A 25,621-nucleotide genomic window follows, 5' to 3' on the forward strand; every position below is an offset into this window, starting at 1 on the left:
CATCCATTGCAGGATGATAAGCACACTTAGATTTATATTGAATATAGCCTAGTAGTGGTAACACTTAGCAACGTTTGAGTCCCCATGAGACGGTGATGCTTGAAATCCAAGGCAGAAAGTAGATATTGGTATCAATAGTACATGTAAGTACAAAACATGCATTTACTAAAAATTACATTCGGTATTTTAGGGAAATGTTTGTTTTTTCAGGATAACTGTTAGATTTTGTTGGGGGAATTCCAGTCATGTTTCTGACATCAAAAGTTTGTATATTATGACAAAATGTGCTTGGGAACATAATGTCACTAGCGTTTTTTTTTTAGGAAAAAAATTAAAGCAAATTTCTGAGTGATGGTCATTAAGGCCATCTAAAACCCTAGTCTGTAAGACTGATGTAACCTATCTACTGTTCGAACCTACAAGGCTCATCTTAAATTGCATCTGTAAACTCTGTCTGGCTGAAGAACCAGAACCAATTGGGCCTGGCGGCGCAGGGTACGCCTTATTCTCCTGGGTTCTCCTGCTTCAGCTAACAGAGACACGAGGACACTCTGTCAGCGTAAAAGATCAGATCTTATTAGCTGCAGCTAGTACAGTTGTCCTAGAAGTACACACGGTATGTTCTCAGGAGACTACCACTTCACTCCGTGGCGCACAATCTTTTATAGTACATAGGAGACATATACATTAACGAAGGACACACCTAAAACATACATGAAAAACCAGTAGGAATAGTCAGAAAGAAAGTCAGAGCCAATAGGAAAAGTCGGAAAACAAAAGTATCGAGTAACTCGAAGAAGCCTCTCCTCCAACTGTGTTAACCACCCCTCCCACAGGTTAAGGTATTAACATGTCTGTAACTGGCTTGCAGGTGGCGAGATACGTTCGTGTGTTTTGGAGGACAGTTGTGAAACGAGAGAATACGAGCAGAGGACAGCGAAGGCCAGAAGATGAGATAAAGTCAGAAGAGAATAGTGTGAACCAACAGACAGTTAAGACAGGGATTAGGAAAACCAGACAGGGATTAGTGTACTCGGCCAGTCTCTAACACCAGCTTTGTAAACAGAGGCACAAGGCTATTTTGACACAATATTGCAGGAAATGCAGAAAAGACTTAGTTCTTCGTGCTGCCTGAGTGAGGGCAACACAAAATGGTGGCGGAGCACAAAATGGTGGATCAATGCGATCGTGATCGAAAATCGAATTTCCTCAGACCCTTTTGCCAGAACTCAGGCAAGATACACAGACTCACGTCAATCTGAGTCGATGTCGATGGCCATGAGGTCATCAAGCTGTTGCTGTAACATCATTCTAATATTCTCTGTTCTTTGTGTCTTAAGTTTTGGGATGCACATAGTAGCACAAAGGTCACAGATGGCGGGACCATAGTGCATACAACGACAACAAGAGAAAACAATGGCTAAAACCATACCAAGGAATGTTAGTATTTTCCAACCCCATTTGGACTCAGAGATTATATGTAATTTAGAGATGGCCTGGTATACTGTCGGAGCGTCACCAGGTATATAAATACAGCAACTCGATTTGATCAATTTACAGACTCCACCACGATCTGCAAGAATAACATCTAAGGCAACTCGGTTCTGTAAAGTCATAAGACGATCCGCCTGTAGTTCCGCTGTAATATTACTCAAAGCTCCTACAGTGATGTCTATGGTAGTTTCTGCAACACAAACCAGTTGTCTCATATTCCTGCTGTTTGCCATAGGACCCCAAAAAGGAAGAAATCCTTTTAGGAAGTCTCCTCCCTCTTGACCTGCTGTGTCTTTGGAATCAATAATTCCTCTGCCATATCTGTTTTTATGGAAATTTGAAGAAGCAGTGTATGTAGGGGGAAGAAGAAAAGCTATATAGCAAGTTCCAGAAAAACCAGTCGGCAACCACGTATAGGCTCTATCATGACAGATGAAATATGTGCCCTGAGATGGCCCTAACGGCGGCGAATTCTGAGAGGAGTGGATGCAAGTATGGGAACAAAAGCTTTTTCTCTGTTCGGTGTCAGTAGTTTGGCCATTTATTTGCAAACAGAAATTGCCTTGATGAGGTACAGTCCAAATTGGTGGAGACTTTCCTTGTTTAACCTTATCACTAAGGCTAGTGATATAATGAGTGACGTTCCAATTAGTATATGCTTTTCTCTCATCAACAGAAATTTGACTATTTTCCATGATTTTAGCCATAGCTACCATTCCCTTTATCAATGAACTATGACTGAAATCTGGTCCACCAATATAAGAACTGACAGGTCGTTTAAATCGGCTTTGATAGGCGTTAGAGAAAATTACAAAATAAGCCCAAGCAGAACCTTCATAAGAGAACGGAAGGACTAAATATGGCATTCCTTTTTCTGTGGTATGAGGCATTAGTCCACACACCCAACAATCGGTTGTATTAATTACTAATTGATGTTGGTGTAATAACTGAATAAACAAATTATTGTAATATTCGATTCCTCTAACGAGTTCATGTTGAGGAAGTGTATGAAACCGATGCGGAGAGACAGTAGAATAAGAAGGCACAGTAATAGAAGAAGGGACAACTTTTTGCTGCATAGCATAAACAATCCAACCTATACACGCCAATAAAATACACAATAATATGAAAATACATAAAGTTATACCACCACGACTGTATATTATTTTACAATGATTGTCTTTCATTTTGTTCCTTCCCTCTCTTTCGCCTAATGTAGTTTCCATCTTCTAAATGGATGCTCACGGCAATCTTCCTTAATCACTTGGTCACGATTGTCTGCCGTCCTATGACACTGCAAATCCTGCAGGCCTATTGCCACTACTCAGGTCACAACCAAGACTCCTACCGTGACCCTGCAACCGGGATAGAAACTACATAGAAGAGAGAATCTCAAGTTTTCTTCTTCAGTCTGGGTCTTAAATCGTAATGAGCCTTATCAGGTACAGTCTGATCCTGAAACAATGTTCGTGGATTTGTGGTATTCAGATGAAAATGTGGTGGTACAGCTTCTTGGAGAACGTCGTCGTTTTCTTTTTCCGACAATGTTCCATTCAAGCGTGCATCACTAAAAGGTATAAATAGTGGAACCTTCTCGCTTTCAGAGTCACTTATACCCTTGCGGACCCACTGATCAAAGGGCAAAGGCAAAGGAACCTTCTTGCAATGCACGCCATGAATCCAGTTCTTCTTTCCTTCAACCTTCACTGCTGTACGAGTAGTTAAGAGAACCTGACGGGGTTCTCTCCAGCGAGGCTCCAAATTCTTCGTCCTTTGGAAATTCTTCACACAAACCCAGTCACCTGGTTGGATGGAATGACCTGAGTCTGTGGAGGCCTCTGGCAAAGCGCTCTGAACCTGTTGATGGAGAACAAGCAATTTATTTGTGAGGTCGTGCAAATAATCAATCAACATTGGGTATGGCAAGTCTGAATACTTTTTAGGGCGAGGGACTCCCCATATATTAGCTGGGCGTCCGAAAACTATCTCATAAGGGCTAAGTCCCAAACGAGTATGCACAGCCGTTCTGGTGGATAGAAGAGCCAAAGGTAGTGCATCGGGCCAACTAAGGCCTGTACTGGCCTGTACTTTCGTAAGCTTGAGTTTTAGAGTGCCATTATAGCACTCCACTAGACCCGCTGACTGTGGATGGTTTGCCGCATGGAACTTCTGTTTTATACCAAGACCTGCACAAACTTTTTGCATGACTTGGCCCACAAATTCGCTCCCATTGTCACTCCAGACAATGCGCGGCAAACCAAATCTAGGGAAAAACTCCTTTAGAAGTACTTTGGCTGTAGATAAAGCAGTATTGTCTTTCAGGGGGTAAGCCTCTGTCCATCTGGAAAAGGCACATACCACCACTAGAACATATTTGAGATTGTTGCATCGTTCCATGTGAATGTAATCAGTTTGCAACACTTCAAATGAATAGGTCGGAGGAGCAAAGTGACCTGCTGGAGTTGGGGTTCCCTTTCCCGGATTGTACATTAAGCAAATAATACAATGTTTCACTACATTGTCTGCACACTTTGGTATTCCTTCGTTTTGCCATACTGGAGCCAGAAGCTTGCATATTCCTTTCGCACTTAGGTGGGCTGGACCATGCACCATAGTAACTACAGGTAGTACATAGGCATCTGGTAACAGCCAACGTTGGTGCTCGGACAATTCCACCCAACATCACCATCTCATCTAACATTCCTGTACTTTCTTTCCACCTACTTAATTCTTTCTCTGTAGCCTCTTCTTGAATTGATTTCACACTTTCTACTGTATCCTCATATATTCCTCTTTCTCTGACCCAATTTGCAGGGCCCGCAACATACATGCGACTTGTAGCATCTCTGGCTGTCTTTTTCGCTACCTTATCCGCAAATGCATTCCCGCGACCAACATCGTCAGTAATCTTCTTATGTGCACTACACTTCACAATTGCTATCAGGGTAGGCAAAGCAAGTGACTCAAGAAGGTCAGTCACCAACTGACCATGTTGTATCTTAGTGCCGTGGGAAGTAAGGAATCCCCTTTCTTTCCACAAACGTCCAAAATTGAACGCCACACCAAAAGTGTATTGGCTATCGGTATACACGTTCACTCTTTTTCCTTTGGATAACACACACGCTCTGGTTAAGGCTATCAGTTCAGCTGCCTGATCTGAATTATGTCTGATGTGTGCTGTTTCCACGACTGTATTCAAGGTAGTAACACCATAGGCTGAAGTTGTTTCTCCATTAGAAAGCTTAAAACAAGAACCATCTACCCATAGCGTTCCATCCGGATTCACTAATGGCGTATCTGTTAAGTCAATTCTACCTTGTGTCTCTTCCTCAGTACGAAAGAAACAATCATGTTGTTCCTGAACACCTTCCTCTTCTGGACGAGGCAACAAAGTAGCTGGATTTAAAGTATTACATCGTTTGATATGCACGTGACTAGCCAAAAGCGTCAGCTCATATCCAGACAAACGAGCACTCGTAAGATGCTGTGTTTTTGTTCTGTTTAGCAAAGTATCCACTGCATGTGGCACCATAACAATGAGGGTATTATCTAGCACCACTCCAGCAGACTGTCGAATAGAAATTGCTGCTGCTGCTGTCGCTTTAAGACAACTAGGCAATGCTTTAGCTACTGGATCTAACGTAGCAGAAAAATAGGCACATGGCCGCTGTTTATCTCCAAATCGTTGTGTTAAGACTGACAACGCACAACCTTCTCTTTCATGAACATAGAGCGTAAAAGGCTTACTATAATCAGGAGTACCTAGTACAGGAGCAGAACACAGAGCAGCACGTAAGTCAGTAAAACTCCTCTGACATTCGTCAGTCCATGGAAGGGGCTGAGGCGTATCTTTCAAAGTGAGTGCCAACAAAGGCTTGGCCAACAGAGAGAAGTTAGGGATCCACTGCCTACAATAGGAAGTAATGCCCAGAAAGGCATGTACCTCTCTTTGTGTGGATGGCACAGACATTCGCGCAATTGCTTGGATACGTTCTGGGGTTAATCGTCTTCCCTCCTTTGATAAGAGATGACCCAAGTAGGTAACCTCTTGGCGAACATATTGTAGTTTAGAAGGTGAAACCTTGTGATTAAGATGGGATAAGTGTTGCAACAATCCAACCGTCACATTCTGACATATATCCTCTGAATCAGCAGCGATTAACAAATCATCCATGTACTGAATGAGAGCAGCACCAGACGGCAAGGAAAAAGCATCAAGATGACATTTCAAAGCTTGACTATAAATAGAGGGACTTTCACAATAGCCTTAAGGTGCGCGCTTGAACCGGAAGCTTCGGCCTCCAAGAGAGAAGCCAAAAATAGCCCTACTCTCTTCGGCGATGGGAATACTAAAGAAAGCATTTTTCAGATCGATAACAGAAAACCAAACCGCTGTAGAAGGTATCATTGTCAACAGTGCAGTGATAGCTGGGACAACAGGAAACTGTGGTACAACAATTTTGTTTACCTCCCGAAGATCACTTAGAAAGCGATAAACAGGAGGCTGAGAAGGATCAGTGGCATTTAAGAACAGGAAGAATAGGGCTATTACATATGTTACCTCTCGTTTCCTCAACCACATCTTTCTGAATCAAGTCATGAATGATTTACAGAAGCGCTCTTTCACCTTCAGTGGAAATTCTATATTGAGGAACACGTGGCAATTCAGCATTGGGCTTGAGAGTAACAACATAAGGTGGAATTTCAAGACAACCAACATCATTTGGACCCGTAGCCCAAAGCGTTGTAGGAAGAGAGAGCAATTCGGGTGGGAATTGATCTTTAGACAAGTACATTGGAGAAGTCAGTTTTTGTCCTAAAGTGAGATATACACCAGAAGGAGAACAAGATATTGTGGCATGCAATCTTTTTAATAGATCCAAGCCCAATAGATTCTCGCCACAACCATTCGTTAAGAGAAGCGGAACTTCTAAATCCTAAGGGCCAATTGAAATAGGCAAAGGGCAAGAAACCGGATTACGAACTGGGGCGCCAGAAAAACCAACAGATACATTCGTTAAGCCAGACAAAGGTGCCCCAGGGAGTTTTGAATGAATGATAGAACTTCTCATCGCACCAGTATCTAAAAGAAATGGCTCTGAAACACCCATTGTAGTGACATTAACATAAGGTCCATTCTGATCTACTGGAATCGACACAACTCCCTTACTTTGTCCATTGCTGTCCTAGTTAGCATGAAGACTTTCATTCCCGCCTTCAACATAACAATCCTCATTGTAATACTGTGTAGACCGAGCGTTTTGCTGATCAAAGTAATTCACGGAATTAGAAGGAGGAAGGGAACGCTGTTCTTGGGTCAACATACCTCGACCTCTACCTCTGTTTGCTGACTGGAGGCCAGCACGACCTCGTGGAGCAGATAGTGTCCCATTGCGCTGCAATAAAACCGGACAACTATTCTTAAAATGACCTTCCTCTCTACAATAGGCACATTGATTAGGACCTAACAAAGGTCGTGGAATATATGGCTCAGGCTTTTGATACACCCTTTGAAACTGTGGAGGCTGTTGAAACTGGGGCTGAGCATAATGAGGTGGATAAGCCTGTTGCAAGAGAACCTTAGTTTTTAATTCTTTAGTCTTTTTCTCTTGCTTATCTTTTTCTTCTTTATCTCTATATTCATAATATTGAGCAGTAGCCAATATCTGGGCTGAAGAAGAAACAGCCCATGAACTTTCGGAGTCTTTCAGCTTATGCGACAGCTCGGGAAGCAACTTAAATACAAACTTATCTACAAATAATCGCTGTCCACCCTCTGTAGTCATGTCCTGACCACTGTGATCAATGAATGTTTCCTCAAAACGAGTGAAGAAATCGGAGACACTCTCATCTTTCTTCTGTTTACACGCGGCTAGTTTATCCCAGTTAACTCTCAAGGCAGGCATCATCGTTTTCATTAATGTAATAATCCTACCAGGGAGTTCTGAAATCAAAGCATCAGGCTTCGCACCACCCACTTGGTCTCTATCTGCGGCAATTATAGCATCCCAGTCTCCACCTAATTCTTGGGCGTGATTCTCTTTACGAATCCTAGCCCATAACAATTGTGGAACTACATTCCCCATTAACATATCGATATCTGCTAAATTCATGATGCAAGCATCAACAGTCTGTGACAATTCTTTATAATAACCTGCAGGGTTTTTACGAGGATCCGGTAGAGACTGTTTAAGTGCCAAAACTTCAGATCTTTTCCAGGGGACATGTACCCATATTCGCTGGAAGTGAGCAGGAACAGCTTGATTAGCACCTGCTGCTGGAACCGCTTCTCTCCATACTGGAGGAACCTCTCTCATTGGGTAATTTTTCAGTGTCAACCTAACTGAGGGATCGGAATCAAGAAAAGTCTGTGAGGTAAATAAGGTTCTAAAGGAAACAAGTGTCTTTACAGCGTCCTCAACCTTAGAACCCACAATGAGTCCTTTATCAAAATTAGCCTGAATATCTAACAGACCCTGAGGAACCGAACCCAAGTCCATATCCTCCCATCCTTTAACAAGAGTATCACACATAGCATTGAAAACATATCTCTGCGTAGGCGCATTCCACTGTGAGAAGGTAGGCATAATGTCGGGTACACTATACCGAGGACCCTTCTCAATCCATTTGCGAGCGAGAGAGTCCAACCTTTCTCGATTTTCAGAAGCTGGGAACAGACTACGAGACTGTCTTCGAGAAAATGCCAGAGACACATTTAACGCTTCAAAGAAAGGAGATAAAAGACCAGAGACCGTTTCTGTGAGTCGTTTACGCATAGACGGAGAATTATACATAAGGATAGAGGACAAGGAATTAGGCGAACTAGCTGAAGAGAAATCAGTAATTACCGGAGGAGCAAAGGGCGAAGAAGATGAAGGTAAAGGAGTCGAAGGCAAAGCTGGCAGAGGCGGCAATACTTGAAGCAAATATGGAAGAGCCGGAGCAAGCGGAGGCGCAACTGGCGGCTGAACAGGCTGTAACAATGGGGTGCATTACCACCTTGTACATAGGGCGGAGGCAATCTCAGTAGGTGAGACATCAAGGGATCTTCCTCTAAATCCTTTCTTTTATCAGAAGGGGAAGCTGGCAACATCGGATAGCATTTATCTATTGCCATACGATGCTGTCTCTCTGAAATTTCCATCGCATTATCAACTTCATCATCTTTAAATTGCTGAGCAGCCTGTATAATTGTCATACCCTGTGCTTTCCTATCTCGTTTTTCTTGCTTAATTTTTCTCTGTTTGGCTTCCTTACACCAAAGGCAGAAAGAGTCAAACATTGCCGGCCGGGCTTTTCTTTTAAATAAAATAGTTTCCAAATTATCTAGTATGTCGGGCTCAAAGCTACCATTTTCTGGCCATTTTAAAACACCATCATTCTTCGTGTATCGGATCCATGCCTCGTTAAAGGCAATGGGGCCAACACCATGTTTAGAATAGAGCTCATAAGTGGGAGTTCCAACCGAAGGAATCGGACAAGAGTCCTCCAGCCGGGAATCCCTATTACAACCAAAACAACAAAGTTTCTTAAACTTAGTCAGAATAGGCATCGTTATTTCACTGGACTGTTCACAAACATCAAGGGGGTTAAATACTTAACACAGCACAAATGTACTTACCCCTCGGCTTCGGTTATTGCAATACTCGAATCAAAGACCCAAAGAACCTAAGAACCAAAGAACCAAAGAACCTAAGGACCAAAGAACCAAATGTGGGAGTGACCCACCAATACTTAACTAAGATGTCTTCTTACACCAACAGAGGCCCGTCTATCGTCTCGCTTTACCATACATCACCAAAAGAGGGCCAAGGCAGGGCGGCAGTCAGGGCAGCAGTCGTCAGTAGCCGTCAGGAAGGAGTAACCACGCTGCAAAAGACCTTCGGACCACTTTCGACATACAGGCGTCGCTTGACGTGACTCGCGATTCCTCCAGAATTTTCTTGCGGGGTTCCTCACGACCTTCAGGCAGAACCACTACCTCTGAAGCCGCCCCACGTTGGGCACCTGTTGAAGAACCAGAACCAACTGGGCCTGGCGGCGCAGGGTACGCCTTAATCTCCTGGGTTCTCCTGCTTCAGCTAACAGAGACATGGAGACACTCTGTCGGCGTAAAAGATCAGATTTTATTAGCTGCAGCTAGTACAGTTGTCCTAGAAGTACACACGGTATGTTCTCAGGAGACTGCCACTTCACTCCATGGCGCACAATCTTTTATAGTACATAGGTGACATATACATTAACGAAGGACACACCTAAAACATACATGAAAAACCAGTAGGAATAGTCTGAAAGAAAGTCAGAGCCAATAGGAAAAGTCGGAAAACAAAAGTATCGAGTAACTCGAAGAAGCCTCTCCTCCAACTGTGTTTACCACCCCTCCCACAGGTTAAGGTATTAACATGTCTGTAACTGGCTTGCAAGTGGCGAGATACGTTTGTGTGTTTTGGAGGACAGTTGTGAAATGAGAGAATACGAGCAGAGGACAGCGAAGGCCAGAAGATTAGATAAAGTCAGAAGAGAATAGTGTGAACCAACAGATAGTTAAGACAGGGATTAGGAAAACCAGACAGGGATTAGTGTACTCGGTCAGTCTCTAACACCAGCTTTGTAAACAGAGGCACAAGGCTATTTTGACACAATATTGCAGGAAAAGCAGAAAAGACTTCGTTCGTCGTGCTGCCTGAGTGAGGGCAACACAAAATGGTGGCGGAGCACAAAATGGCGGCTCAATGCGATCGTGATCAAAAATCGAATTTCCTCATGGCTCTTTGGTACTACCTTACTAGCGAGATTTGCATATTTTATTTCATTCTCTCCCTGCTCATCACACTGAGATTATCAATCACAACGTAAGATTATCTTCTTGGAATGGGCTGGCTCCCACACCAGATGTAGAAAATTGATTCATCTTTAATAAATAAAAAAAGACCAAAACGACAAGAGTTCCATCAGTAGTCCTGGAGATATGCAATTTTAAAGCTTTCAGTGAAAATAGTGCCAAAAGTCACAATGCACGGACTGTGGATGTATGGTCGCGCCGGATCTGGACAAAGTCCCAAGTTCAGGACGACTGTGATGGAGTGCGGGCCGGATACGCAGTTAGGCCTGCTGAACAAGAGTACCTTAAACCTGCTTGCAAAGCATTACAATGTCCCGCATCGAGGATGCATTGAGCAGTCGAGGCGATTTGTCGGTTCCGAGGGGCTTCGAAGCTGCAATGAGAGGTCCTGCATCATGATCGAGGGTCCCGTTGATGGGGGCTTGTGATGCGAAGTCCAGCATTGAGGATGCTTCGGATCCAAGGAGCTGGGAGCCTGCGTTGCGAGAACTTGCATCATCGCCGAGGATGCCGTTAACAAGGGATTTGCAATGCAAGGGCCTGCGTCAGGGAAATTTCACACACCAGCGGTTTCGATGTGGTCTGTGGGGTCGATGCGGAGTCCTTGCGCTAAGAGAAATCTGGCAGCAGAGGCGATGCATCATTTCTGATCGTAAATGCACTGCGCAGCAGAGGGGATGTGTTAGTTCTTCTGGGTCCACAAATGGCCTGGCAGAGCACCTTCAGGCCCACTTCCAAGGGTTCAGGACTGGGGTGGCACCACTTGGCGGGGTAGGACTCACAGATGGCAGAATCCAGGTGCTGGGTTCCAGGTTGTTGTAGCCATCTGTCCCTGCGGCTCTAGTCAGGAGGCCAGCCAGCTAGCCATTAGACTCACTCTGGGGTCCTGGGTTCAACAGATGCAGGTCCAGTCTTTCTACTTTAGGAAAGAGGCCAGAAGGCAGCAGGTCAGCACAGCATGGCAGCAGCAGTCCTTCCGAGCAGCAGTCCAGCAGAGTGGCAGTACTTTCAGCAGCACAGCAGTCCTTCTTCCTGACAAACTATCCAGAGGTCCAAAAGTGTACCAAAGGGTTGGTGTCTGAGGTCGAATATTTGTACATGGGCCTTCCTTTGAAGTGGGAGAAGCTTCTAGAGGTTTCTCTTTGAAGTCCACAGGTTTCCTGCCTCCCCTGCCCTGGCTATAGACTAACTACTGGGGGTATGCAGCCCTTTGTGTGGAGGCAGGCAACCCAGCCTATTGAAGTGAAAGTAGGGCTGTGCCCAGCTCCACCCTCCCATCCTCAAGTAAGGCCCCATCCAGGCACACCTACACTCTCTATTGTGTGTGGCTGTCTAGGAAGAATATGCAGAGCCCAGTTGTCAGCTACACACCGTCATGTGACCCAGAGACAGGCGGCAGGCACTAAATGGCTAAGGCAGGAAAATGCCAACTTTCTAAAAGGGTATGCTCAGACGTGAGTCCCTTGCTCACTTTGCCACTGGATTCAAGCAAGCCTGGCTGAAGACGGCTGAGATGCCAGAAACCGGTCCTAGGAAGCTTGTTTCCGGTCCAGGGAAGGCATGGCTTGGCAGTTCGGGCTGGACTGTTCCCATGAGGCACAGGGTCAGACTGATTTGCATATGGCCATGTCTGAACTGGGGTGGCGGAGTGGGCTAAAGAACGGTGATGGATCAAACTCAGATCTGTTGACTGGGTGTGAGTGTTTGATTGGTTCTGATGCTCCGTCCATCACCACCCCCTTTTGTACCGCTTTGTTCGCCATAAGTTGGCAGGGTATGCTCAGACGTGAGTCCCTTGCTCACTTTGCCACTGGATTCAAGCAAGCCTGGCTGAAGACGGCTGAGATGCCAGAAACCGGTCCTAGGAAGCTTGTTTCCGGTCCAGGGAAGGCATGGCTTGGCAGTTCGGGCTGGACTGTTCCCATGAGGCACAGGGTCAGACTGATTTGCATATGGCCATGTCTGAACTGGGGTGGCGGAGTGGGCTAAAGAACGGTGATGGATCAAACTCAGATCTGTTGACTGGGTGTGAGTGTTTGATTGGTTCTGATGCTCCGTCCATCACCACCCCCTTTTGTACCGCTTTGTTCGCCATAAGTTGGCAGGGTATGCTCAGACGTGAGTCCCTTGCTCACTTTGCCACTGGATTCAAGCAAGCCTGGCTGAAGACGGCTGAGATGCCAGAAACTGGTCCTAGGAAGCTTGTTTCCGGTCCAGGGAAGGCATGGCTTGGCAGTTCGGGCTGGACTGTTCCCATGAGGCACAGGGTCAGACTGATTTGCATATGGCCATGTCTGAACTGGGGTGGCGGAGTGGGCTAAAGAACGGTGATGGATCAAACTCAGATCTGTTGACTGGGTGTGAGTGTTTGATTGGTTCTGATGCTCCGTCCATCACCACCCCCTTTTGTACAACTTTCTAAAAGTGGCATTTCCAAATTGTAATTTAAAATCCGACTTTACCATAGGAGAGGATTTTTTAATACAATTTCAAAGACAGCAAACTTGAACTGGTTACCTGTTCCTATTTGGAAGTTACAGCTTATTAAATGTAAGAACGTAGCTCCAATGTTATCCTAAGGTAGCTCTGCAGTAGTGAAAAACAAATGAAGAGTTTTTCACTAGCAGGACAGGTAAAACGTAAAATTACATATCCTACTTATTAAATACATGGCATCCTGCCCTGCGGGCCATTTAGGGCCTACCCTAGGGGCGACTTATATGTATTAAAAAGGAAGGTCTGGGCCTGGAAAAGGTTTATTTTGCCAGGTCAAAATCACAGCTTAAAAATAGCACACACAAGCTGCAATGTCAGACCTGAGACATGTTTTAGGGGCTACTTAACTGGGTGGCATAATCAGTGCTGCAGGGCCACTAGTAGCATTTGATTTACAGGCCCTGGGCACATTAAGATTCCTTTACTAGATACTTACAATTACTTTAAATATGCCAATTGGATGTAAGCCAATCCTACCATGTTTTAGAGAGAGAGCACACACACTGGTAAAGTGTGCAGAGTACTATGGTCAGCAAAAAAGAGATCAGCAAATATAAGCGGGGTGAAGGCAAAAAGTTTGAGGGAAGACCACTCTAAGGCTGACAGGTCTAAAACACAAGTGCAACAGGTTTCCCTTTTTTCTGAAGACTAATGTTCAGGCACTTTTGGTTGAGGGTGTGGCAGGGCCTTTCTATGTTTGCTATGGATGTATAAGAAAGAGAATTGGACCCATCTTTCAGATACCTTAATGTAGTGTTCTCCTTGGAGAGTGTTGCTTCCTGGTTACGAACTGCTGGTGTGGTGCTGGTGCACTGTTGGTCACACAGGAGTATCTGATCGCTAGAAGGTATAGAGGTTAATTATTTTTGAGTCCATATGGCACCTTAGTACTAATTACTGGTCTGTTGTAGACATCCATTGCAGGATGATAGGCACCCTTAGATTTATATTGACTCTAGCCTATTAGTGGAAATACTTAGCAAAGTTTGAGTCCCCATGAGATGGTGATGCTTGGGAATCCAAGGCAGAAAGTAGATATTGGTATCAATAGTACATGTAAGTACAAAACTTGCATTTACTAAAAATTACATTCAGTATTTTAGGAAAACGTTTGTTTTTTCAGGATAACAATAATATTTTAATTCGGGGGGATTCAGGTCATTTTTTTACATCAAAAGCTTGTATATGATAGATAACAGAATGTGCTTGGGATCATAATCTCACTAGGCTTTTAAAAAGTGTGGTGGGCTCCACCTGGAGATCTTGGGTGAAATATTTCTCTTTTTGATTCTTTTATATATTGCTCCTTAGTTGTTAAGAGCACTGGAACCCTAACTTAAAAGGAGAGTGCAAAATGTGGTTTCACTTTTGTAAATTGCCAGCAGTCTAAGATACACTCCTGTCACACATCTCAGTCTTTCTCCCCATTCTATAAAAAGGTCAAAATACACAACCTCCTCACTCTGAAAACACACCCCTAGAGCCCAACGTTGCAGGACCCTCACCTTCTAAAACACGTATTTCCTCCAGAGGTCAAGCCACCTTGGAGACACATATCTACAGGCATTTCACATTCTCCTGCATGCTTCTCCACCTGGGCCTAAGTCCCCTAGACATAGCCCCCTTCAAGCATCCAAGCATTCCATATCTAAGAACTTTCAGGCATGATACATCTCTAGGCTATAAGCCCTCAAGAAGCCTATGTCCTTCCTCAACTATTCCTACTAAGCTCCTCTAATCCTTTCTTTAATTTTCCTGCTAAGACTGCCTCTCCCAGCATCTTTAACAGCAGTCCCAAAAGTTGTGGCTATTTCTAAAGCTGATCCAGGGAGGTTCAGAAGTGGGAGTAAGGGAGAATCACACTTTTCTGCTCATGAAGATTAAAAAGAAAGGTGTGTTTCTATTTGATTTCCCACTAGATCTGAAAGTTTAAATTAATTATCCATTTAGAGGTCAATCCTAGCCATGGCTTAAAATGAATAGTAAAGGTACATGTGGGTGTAAATAGCTGAAGATTGTACTGGGATGCTTCAATGATTTTATAAAGAGCTGCAATTCCCACCTCATGTTTCTGCTCAAATACAAAGATCTAAATTGTTGATTAAAAAAATAATTGTTCTGGGCTATGAAAGAAGGTAGCCATCATAATGCCTGGTCAAAAGTACAACTGATTTGTTTTAGAATTTGAGGAGTAGTTTGCTGCTTAAATATATTTGGATATATTTGGCCATGTTCCCCAGTACCTCCCCGACCCCATCGTAATCTGATTTCTTTAGCTGATTTATATAGTTCATATCCTAAAACATGTAACTTAACCTGAATCAGTTACTCAAGCTCACATCATATTAACAGTTTTATGTGGTTTCATAGGTAAACAATTTTATGGGTATAAAATTCAACAAACCTCTTCTATTTGTTCTGTGCAGAGATCTCTGCATGATTGTGGAGATCTACGCACACTTAAGTGTATGATTTAAAAGTAAATGAGGTGGGACATGGGCGAGTTGTTGAAAATGTGGCAATACTTGCTACAAGAAGGGGGGTTAAGAAGGACTATGGGGCATATTATCAAGACACGGCGTTAAAATTATCGCCGCTTTAGCGGCAGGAAACCACCGCTAAAGCGGCGATAATGGGCTTGATAATATGACCTTGAGAATTCCCATAGAAGCCCATGTTCTGGTGTCAACATGGGCTTCTATTGGAATTCTCTACGGCATATTATCAAGCCCATTATCGCCGCTTTAGCGGCAGTTTTCTGTCGCTAAAGCGGCGATAATTTTAACGCCGTGCTTGATAATATGCCCCTAAGACGGGTTTAGCCCTGGGATAGGAAGGGGTAAACCCATTCGTAGTCACAAACTGCATTCTAAAACTACTGAACCTAAAAAGGTCCTAAAACCATCATAAATATACTCCAGCTCAGACCTGAAGTAAGTCCAGCACCACACATGGCCAGCCACTGGTATTGCAGCACTCTCCCATTGAAGATAATGGAGATAAGGACTTAAAGTAGAACCCCAATGGAAATAATATTAAACTAAATTATTGTATTTAGATAATTTAGTTTAATATTATTTCCATTGGGGTTCCCTGCTAGGGACCCCAAAGTCCCTTTCTGACAGCCTTTCCATGGCGGTGGGACCACCATGAACAGGCCGTGGGAAATGGTGATCGTAGTCTATACGGCGGTGCCTGCACAGGCACTGCCTTCATTGTATGGATTACTGTCCGATCACCATCCTGCTGGGCTCCTTGAGCCTGTTGGAGGTGGGGGTCTTTCCTCCCGCCCGATGCGCTCTGACCACCGGTATCTTAATCCGGCTGTCGGACCGCTGCCCTAGATGTTGGGTGGACCGCCACTGACAGCCTGTCGGTGGTGGTCCACCCGACATCGTAATGAGGGCCAAAGTGAGGAAAGTGGGCGTTTTAAGGGATTGCTTGCCTTGAACGGTTAAGAAAGCCCACAAATATTAAAATCTGTTGGCGATCTACCCCTTCCCGCCTTAGAAATGTTTGCAAATTTACTCCAGCACAGGGCTGGCATAACTCCACCTCTAGGGTGGGAAGAAGAACGGATCACAATGGGGCTAGAATTAGGTTTGGGCCACGTGCTGCAACACCTTGCCCATAAAATTGAAGTAAGCCTCACAAGAGATTAGGCAATAAGCAAACCATTTATTGTTTATTTCTCTTCCTCCCTGTGGCATACTTTTAAAGACACTCACAGGTTAACTTAATTATGCGTAGCAGCAACGCAGCAAAAAAATTGTTGTTTTACAAACTACAAGCAATTCTATAATCATTCAGATGTATTTCTACAGTTGTCTGGAAGGTTTGGGGCTTAGTTCAAAAGTTATTTGGTTTGACATTAGGTACATAAAATTGAAGACTTTTTTTACCATGTATTACATTGTGTGATAACATAAAAAACATGATCATTAGTAACATCATTTCTGAGGTTTAGGAGATTGTGAGGGAGGCTGAGTCAAAAAACGACTAACTGCCAAAGAGGTAAAAAACATTTACAACCTTCTTTTTCATAGTTTAGAAATATTGTTAAATATATTTCCTCTCACAGAAGTATAAATAAGATAGTGCTACTCAATGGTGATGTGATTCGGGCATGGCAAGACCGGAAACCAACATCAGCCCTGACAAAAATGTCCAAACCAGCCTCACACTAAAGGAGGCCATCAGTGGAATAGGGCTGTAGGGATAGAGTTGGGCCATGGCAGCCCATCCTGCACTCAAAGCAGCCCACTGGGAAAATGCCAGAGTGACCGAACCACCAGTCCAGCTCTAGGGACGGGAGCTTATATACTAAGAAGTGTCAAAAAGCAAACCAAGACGCATTAAATAAAAGCTGTAGTCATTTATTGTGTTTCTTTTATAAATATATCCTACTTGAAAGGAAATCGATGCAGTTGAAAATCAACAAACCTATTTGCAATGACATCCAGGGCAGATCCAGTGTAATACTGACATACATTGTCATTATCTTCACGCGTACATGTACAATTTTAAGCTTTTCCTTTAATGATTATGTTATTTTTAGAGCATATCCTATTACACCTTGCTTTCTAATTTTAGGCATTTGGTACTGCACATACCGAGGAAAAATATAGAACATTAAAGTGAACATGTTTATTGCAGCAGTAGCATCTTCAACACGAGGCACTGTATGTAGAACAGTGTTGTGAGGGTGTGCGGACTGGTGGAAACCAGATTATAGAAAGGGTGTGATGGGAAGGGGATAGCAGAGATGCAGCCAGAACAACAATAGACTTCTCACCTCTTCTTACATCACACATATTTACAATCTAAGATATGTAAAGTAAAGTGATTTCCCATAAACCCACTTATCAGGTATGGAAGATAAACTGCTAAGGTACTGTACTAAATATCCCCCCTCATTTTATGTTATTTTATTCTATGATTTTTCAGTAAACTTTACTTCATTGTTTAGTTTTGTTTATGTTATTTTATCCTATGATTTTCCAGTAAACTTTACTTCGTGGTTTAGTTTTGTTTCTGAAATGAATCGACATTCAACTGCTTCACTCCTGTGCGTTCTTTACCCTCCCATCCTTACTGACTGGCGGAGTGACTCACTGTGTGGATTTATGAATGCTCTCCTACATTGTTTAGGCACCACGGATTCTTATAGTATGAATTATACTAATATGATGTTTACGGGACTCAATAAAAATTAAACAAGTTAGAACCTCCGATATAATAAGTGCTTAAGAAACGTTTGAGGCATCCTTCCTAGAAAGAAGCTTGCTCACACGAGCATTACATTACTACTTGTTACACATTGTATTATAAATAAATAGATAATAATGGAGGTCTAAGAGGAAGTGCCTCATACAGAACCAATGGATATGCATTAAACACAACCCAGATTTCATTCTGTAGACTCACACACCATTTGACTTACATAAAATAGGCCTAATTTTCCATAACATTCCACCCATCGGTGTGATTATAAATACATTCATGCAGCAAAGCTTGTTTGTTGAACGCATTGTCATACAACAGAATGAGGACAAATTCTCTGGTCCTTTAATCGTTGAACATTTTCTCTCATATGTTTTGAGGAATTTGGGTCATTCTGTGACAAAGCACTACTGTGGGGCATTATTTCCACTGGATGCACAGTATTTGAGAGGGCAATGAGGACAAGTGTAGTGTTTTAGTTGAAAGCACGTAGGGGCATATTAACAACGGCCAGCGATAATTATCGCTGGCCCTGCTTAGCGATAATTATATTATCACAGGCTATCTCTGGAATTTATCGCCCTGGTAGCGCGTTATTAACAACGCGTTACTCCAGGGCGATAAAAATTCCAGCGATAGCAAGGTTATCGCCCTTTTGCAGGGAACATTGCCGGTTTTCCAGCGATGTTCCCTGCAAAAGGGCGATAACCTTGCTGATGCGACCCACAGGGTCGTATCAGCATAATCCACCCCCTATGTTAGGGATGGCTAAGTCAGGATTTTAGCAGACGTTAGGTTTTCGCGAAAACGTTAGGTTTTCCCGAAAACGTTAGTTTTCGCCAAAATCTAATGTGTGCTAAAATCATGTGGGCTGCCCTGCAAATATCGCAATGTAAATATCAGCGATATTTGCAATGTAGTCCATCTTGGGTACGCCCAGTAACGCCCACTTTGCATCTCATTGGAGATGCAAAGTGAGGCCTTGGGAAAAAGGGTGCTAACATGCGATTATGCATGTTAGCACCCTGTTGTAAATAGGGCGCTGGTTTTATCTCCGCTTTTTTAGAGATAAAGCCCTTCTAAATATGCCCCGTAGTCCCTCATAGATCCGGTTTTAATTAAAACAGGTGATTTTAATTTGAGAATGTCAGCTAACTCCAGGCTGTCCAGGTGCCATTTTGATGAACAGTATGCCCACTACAAACGCTAGGAACAACTGTCCCCCAAGGATTTCCCATTTGGTCTATTTAGTTTGGAAATGCATTACGAAATGCACCGCAGGATTCAATTTTTTTTTAAATAAAAAAGTCTTCGGCGATTCTCCAGATTTCAGAGGGGAGTAGTATGGCTCCGTTGTTACACTCACCTGTTCAGTAAAACGTGTTTCTTAAAATTCCTGATTTTATTGAGCTGTCGCCAATGGTCTGCTCCGAACTCTGAAAATTGTTCCAGCGAATTCCTTGATTAATTGGTGAATTCCAAAAAGTAGTAAAACTGCATCCTCATGGGTGACAAAAACCTCTCTACAAATCTACTGATTGAAATCTGCATCCAAATGCACAAGTAAATCCGCGAGTGCAGATTTTCTACATTTTTTGTGCACAAAGCCCTAAACAAGTATTCTATATATGTATAATTCAAACTGCCATAGTATTTTTGTCACTTTTAATAAGGAAGGATCTCCTCACACTATTGTTTTATTTGGAGTAATTTATATTTCCTCCAATTCTACATAGTTCAATAAGAATCTGCATTGACACTAATCTTGCCACTGTCCCCATAGTAAAAGATCTACTATCTGAACTCCATTCACAAGGGAGCAGGTTCACTGCTGTATTAAGTTTCTCCTGCTCTGCCTGTCACATCGCGTGCACTTTGCCTTGCCCTCCTAAAGCACACTTTAATTGAGTTCCAGGAATAGGGATTGAGTCACATAAGCTGACACTACAGGAAGTGCTGGCACATTCCAAATAAATGATTATAATAAACAGTTGCTTGATTATTCCTTGAGGCCATATCAAGCTCTATGTTTTCTAGTTTAAGACTATTGACTAAAAACACTCCTTTTTCGAAATGAAGGGCACACTTTATGAGTGCTCAAGCGTGGAATTTATGGTTCCTTTTCCAGAGTTTAGAAGAGGGTGTTATTTAAGCAGTCATGCCTGTATTTTGGTATTTTTGGTAGATTAATTGTATTGGCATCGGTCAGTTGCTTCTTAAGGCTGATGAAACCAGCACCTTCCTGGTTGATGGGGTACTCACACAAAGGACTATTTGATTGCTGTTATACATCTATCCCCATCTCCCCCAATAAAGGATCGTGAAGAGGTTTTTGTTAATTTGCACATAGATGTAAACTGCACCAGAAAAACACCAAGGCACAAATAAAATTTATGTGAAGTCGCAGGTATCGCTTGTGGCCGAGTTACACCAATGAATGGCAAAGTTAAAAACATAAATTCTGAGAAGTACTAAAAAACTGTAAACAAATCATGGCAATCACCAAATGAGATTGACTGTATTTACTCTAAAAGTGTTGAATTTGTCTGAAGGAAAATCTACTTTGGATGATAACATCTTCATTTATTTGTGCATCTATGTAATTGACATGATAAAAAAAATCTCCCTGAGATACATTATGTTACCAAATGCCACCTTCCCCAAAATTGTTTAATTCTTGCATTTTAGACTAACTCCTATACATTTTCCAGCTTTCTCACATTTCATATTAGGCTGTGGGGTGAGTACTTCCCGTTCTTAATATTACTGACCCAAGCAGTATTCACATAGTAATGACATAACATATCTGCATGAATATGAGAATTGAAAGTTCTCACATCAAATGTCTAATCAACACCGTGGACAACCATTGCAAAGTACTCTTTGAAGGTATCAAATTGGCAAATAGTCCTACAATTTCTTTTATAGTCAAATGTGCACATCTAAAATTGCCGATGTTGCTCAGTTCTTTGATTACAAAGTTAGAAATATTGAAATGTCCTTGCCTGGTCTTCCAAATACACAGAACAACCTCACCACTAGTAGCAAGTGCAGGTATACCTGGCTGCAATTTAAAGAAACTGTGAGCAAGGTGGCAATCTCAAACCATTTCCCTGACCTATTTATGTTGATATTGCATCCATCTTAACTGTTTATCCTGCTAGGCTAATCTACCAAATCTATTTCTTTTCAATTGTTTTGCCTTATTGTCATAAAATTAGTTAAGTCTTTCCTTTGCTGAATGAATCCTCTGCTGATGTAGGTGATCTTAGCAACTGCCAGTCAGACCTTTTTTGGTAAGGTCATTTGAACATTCAGCAGTATCTCAACTCCAATAACACATCCTTTATATGGTGTCTTATTTCTAATTAACACATTGGTGCATCGGGCACGGTGGATAACTAAGACCTCATTTATACAGGTTCTTGATGATATGGTATGCATCCTAGACACCAGTGATTCATGTCTACTTGTTTTCCTTGATTTAATGTCTGCCTTCAACACCATCAATTGCTCTACCTTTATTATTATTCTCATAGAGTAAAGGAGCATTGATTGCATAGTACTGAACTGTTTAGCATCAGATTTGATGAATCAATCCAAGCAGGTCAAAATTGCCTTCTTTTCCAGACTTGTTAATTTGCTACAAGGAGTACAAGAGTCCATTCTTGGTTTCATCTCCAAGAACTAGGTGATCTTATACCACGAATATACTGACAAAGCCCAGCTTTGTATCAAGATCTCTTCACCTCACATCTCTCATCTTGCTCATACCCTACATGTCATGTTTGAACAACAATCCCCTATTTGAAGTATGTCTCTCTAAAAGCTGTATTTCTCCTCCTTAGCATTCCAACTTTGATTTAAACCAGTAAATACTTATAGTTCAATATCCTTCGGCCTCATACTAGACAAGCGACTTAGGGCCTAATTTAGATCTTGGTAGGGCTACTGACCTCACTCCACAGTGGAGTTTCCAAGTACTCCATCAAGCTGATGGATCCTACATGCCCTATTTAGATGCAGGCTGAATCTCCGTCCGTGTCAGCACAGTGTTTCCCGTCACGTAAACGGCCCGCCACTGCAGATGTGGCGGAATTCTTTGCTGGCTAACATTACTCCGTCGCCTTCAGGGTGGCGGGATTGCCCTGAGCCAATTTAAATTTCACAGTTGTGCTGGCGGTGTTCTAGAGGCAGGTTGCCGATGGAGAGATTCTGTGGCTGTAGGATTATTGCTAGCATCGCACACCTGATGTGTTTTGCCTAATTGTTTACACCCACTTTCCACACTACAAAGCACACTCCATTTCAGACCATGATCCTTTGCCATTGCAGCACAGCACAACATTTACCAGGAAAAGTTCTGTCAGGGAATTCAGGTTTTTTCTTTGCTCCCTCTTTTTCTTGGGCATTTTTAAAATTTTTATTTTACTTGTGGGTTCACAAATTCATTCAGTCATGGTGGATGAAATTATAAGAGTAGAGCTGCAATTATTTGGAACCAAGTCCAAAATACAGCCATATGTCAGAAAAGGCAAATGCGGGCCAGAGTAGTTGACAGAGTGAATGCTGTAGCAAACACCCTGTGCACACAGGAGGAAATTAGGAAGAGGTGGAACGACCTGTGGGGGAGAGTGCATTTTCTGGCCTCCAAGTATCACCTGGAAGCCCAGAGGACTGGTGGTGGTTCTTCCAGCCCCCCATTACAACTCTTTTCCTGGGAGGAGAAGGTCTTGCAGATCCTACATCCTCAAGGCTTGACAAGAGTCCATGGTAGAGTGGAGATTGGAAAGTTACACTTTCCAACGTGTCACTGAACCTAAATGTCCTGTATGCTTTCAATTTAGCTGTTACTAATGTGTTCAGCACATTTTTTTTTACATAGAGACCTAAATATATCAGTAACATCTTGTTTGGCTTGTTTGTTTGAATGCATTGTGTTGTATTTAAGATAACACGTTTCGATCCCCATTACATTTCACATGATGTGATGGTGCTTGTAAGTGTTTGTACAACAAATAAGATATATGTGTTTCATATAGTAAATGTCTGTTCTCTTTTTACTGCAGTTTTACACTAGGTATATTCAAGTTACAATTTTGCAAGTGATGTGAATGTTTAATTGAAATAACTACAACTACCACAATGCCTTGTTTCTGTTTGGTGAAAATAATATTGCAATCTAAGTTTGCTCATTCTCCCTTTTTTATCATATTTCCACATATGGTAAAGTGTCATTTATTGATAAATATCTATTTATTGATCTCTTTTGAAAATCGTTAGTGTTGAATTTTGTATGTTGTCCTTTTCTTGTCATATAATTTAATTGATGTCATCAGTTTCACAAATCAAAGTTTGTTGACCTAAACATTTTTAGGTATGTAAATTTGTATGCTGAATATGTGGTATACATGAAAAATCTACTCTGCACTGTTTGTATGATGAGTAGTGCTAAACATCCTTCTCTGTTGTGTAAATGTCTGTTTTTGCTAGGCCTTGGAATGGTTAATTTGAGATTTCTCCTCTCTACTGTTTTGTGTTGAATGGCTGGCACATTTCATGTATAGTTACAATTTTGTTTTCATTTCGGGACATCTTCTTAACAGTTTGTTTGAAGTAGTTTTGTCTGAAATTTAAATGGTTTGTGTAATTAATTACAATACCACTGAAAGGAATAATCATGATATTGAACTTTTTTTCCCTTTTAGGTTGCTACATTTTTTGCCGAAAACTCATTGGATGTGTAATCTACACTTTTACAATTTATTCATTTTTGGACATTTATAATAGGTCCAACAGCCAGAGCACATGGCCAAACATCTGTCACGGAGGAAACCTCCACTCCAGCCCAGGATCAAGCATACAGGGATGACTCCACTCCTGAGAGTCTGAATGAGGAGGAGCAGCCTGGTCCATATGGCCTGCCTGGACACGTGGCTCCAGCGAGTCTCATTCGGCCCACACCAACACCTCCCACCCTAGCTTTTACAACACCTCTGCGTATGGATAACTTCACTCCCTGTGTCCAAACCAACATCACACCGATCTTGTACCATCCGGTCCTGGTTGCAGTTGAGACAACACCACCACCACCTCTTGTTCATCCAGAACCCAGTGGGATGGGGCACACTGAGTCAAGGGAACAGGGTAGTGGGGGTAGGGATCGTTGGAAGGAATCTGTGGGCCAGCATAGTGAGGCCACTGGGTTCACTGTCACCCAGGCCACCATTAACCAAGGCTTGGGATCCCTCCATCAGTCCCAAGATATGATGGGCCAGATCCTTACAGAGCTTTGGGAGATGAAGCTGTTGCTAATGGAACACAATATACAGATGGAGAATCTGAGCACCAATTTGGGCTCCCTGATTGGGGTGCTGCATGACATTATACCCATATGTGCAGGGCTTTTCCAGCACCATCTTCCCCTTTCAGTGGTCCAACAACATCTGGGTCAACTAGAACTTCCTCAGGCGCAGAAAGGGATACCCTGTCACAAGAGGCAACACCTGCACCCACCTCAGTCCCTGCAACTGTGGCTTCACCAGCCCCCCGCAGGAGCACACATTCATCCGGACTAACAGGAGAGGATGGTAAGACCACTACCACAATAAAGAGACACAGAACCTAATTTCCTCTAGTGTGTGGCTGGACTATTTTCTGGACACATTTATCTTTCTGATGCCAATTGTAATTTGGACATTGGACAAACAATTTTGGCTCTTCAATCAAGGTTTCTTTCACCATGACCGATTTTTTCATTTTTTGTTTGCTTTTAGGTTTTAATCCTGTTTTAATTTGATTAGTTTTGTTTAATAAAATCAAACCTAATAAAGTCAAGTAGATAATGTTTCTTCGAAAACCTTGAACAATCATTGGATCCAGACCCAAAACCTCCCGATGCTGCTGAATTAACAAATACTTCTTTAAATCAGCCAATACTGGTGACCCCATATAAGAACTCATTGAATACCCAGGCAACAAGGGTTTTGTCTTGGAATATTGCGGGACTAAACAGTAAATTGGATGACCCCGAATGGGCAACTTTTATTGATTATTTTGAAATCTGCATGTTCCAAGAAACCCGGGCAAAAAGAGAGGTTTCCAAATTAGGCTATGCTAGCTTCAACATTCCGGCAACCTCGGAGGGAAAAGGGAGACCATCCGGGGGCCTTACAACCTGGGTGGGCTCTCATCTGGGGTGTACAGCGGTTCAAATTGACACAGGGTCAAGTGACATTTTAAGCGTCTTTTTACGGTTTCCTTCAAAGCCCCCTGTTGTCTTAATAAATGTATATTCACGACCCTCTCCTAATGGCAATGAATCCAACACAGTAGAAGAGGTAACTACTTTTCTAGGTTCCATTGATACTAATCAGATGATTATAGTAGGAGGGGACTTTGATTGTCAGTTTGAGCCGCTAGAGGGGTTACCTCCTGATGGTTTGTTTGATGAGGACCACTTTTTGAAAATCCCAGAGTCAGGATGTCCAAAAGTCAAAATATGGTCCCCACTTGTGATTCAGATGAGTTGTCTCACTTTGAGACACTCCCTCCGAGCTTGCAATG

General features: G+C 42.6%; 1 long non-coding RNA gene across 1 annotated transcript in view; it reads left to right on the plus strand.

Annotated features, from left to right (window-relative positions):
* Nucleotides 1-24,684, plus strand: part of LOC146822977 (uncharacterized) — a 95,078-nt gene extending 70,394 nt beyond the window's left edge. Inside the window, exon 3 of the long non-coding RNA XR_014961864.1 lies at nt 23,764-24,684. This is a non-coding gene — a long non-coding RNA (uncharacterized LOC146822977). The remainder of the gene's footprint in view (nt 1-23,763) is intronic.
* The last annotated feature ends 937 nt before the right edge of the window (nt 24,685-25,621 follow it).

The sequence above is a fragment of the Triturus cristatus genome, chromosome 5_2 (genome assembly GCF_964204655.1).
Source record: "Triturus cristatus chromosome 5_2, aTriCri1.1, whole genome shotgun sequence".
NCBI classification, from domain to species: Eukaryota; Metazoa; Chordata; class Amphibia; order Caudata; family Salamandridae; genus Triturus; species Triturus cristatus.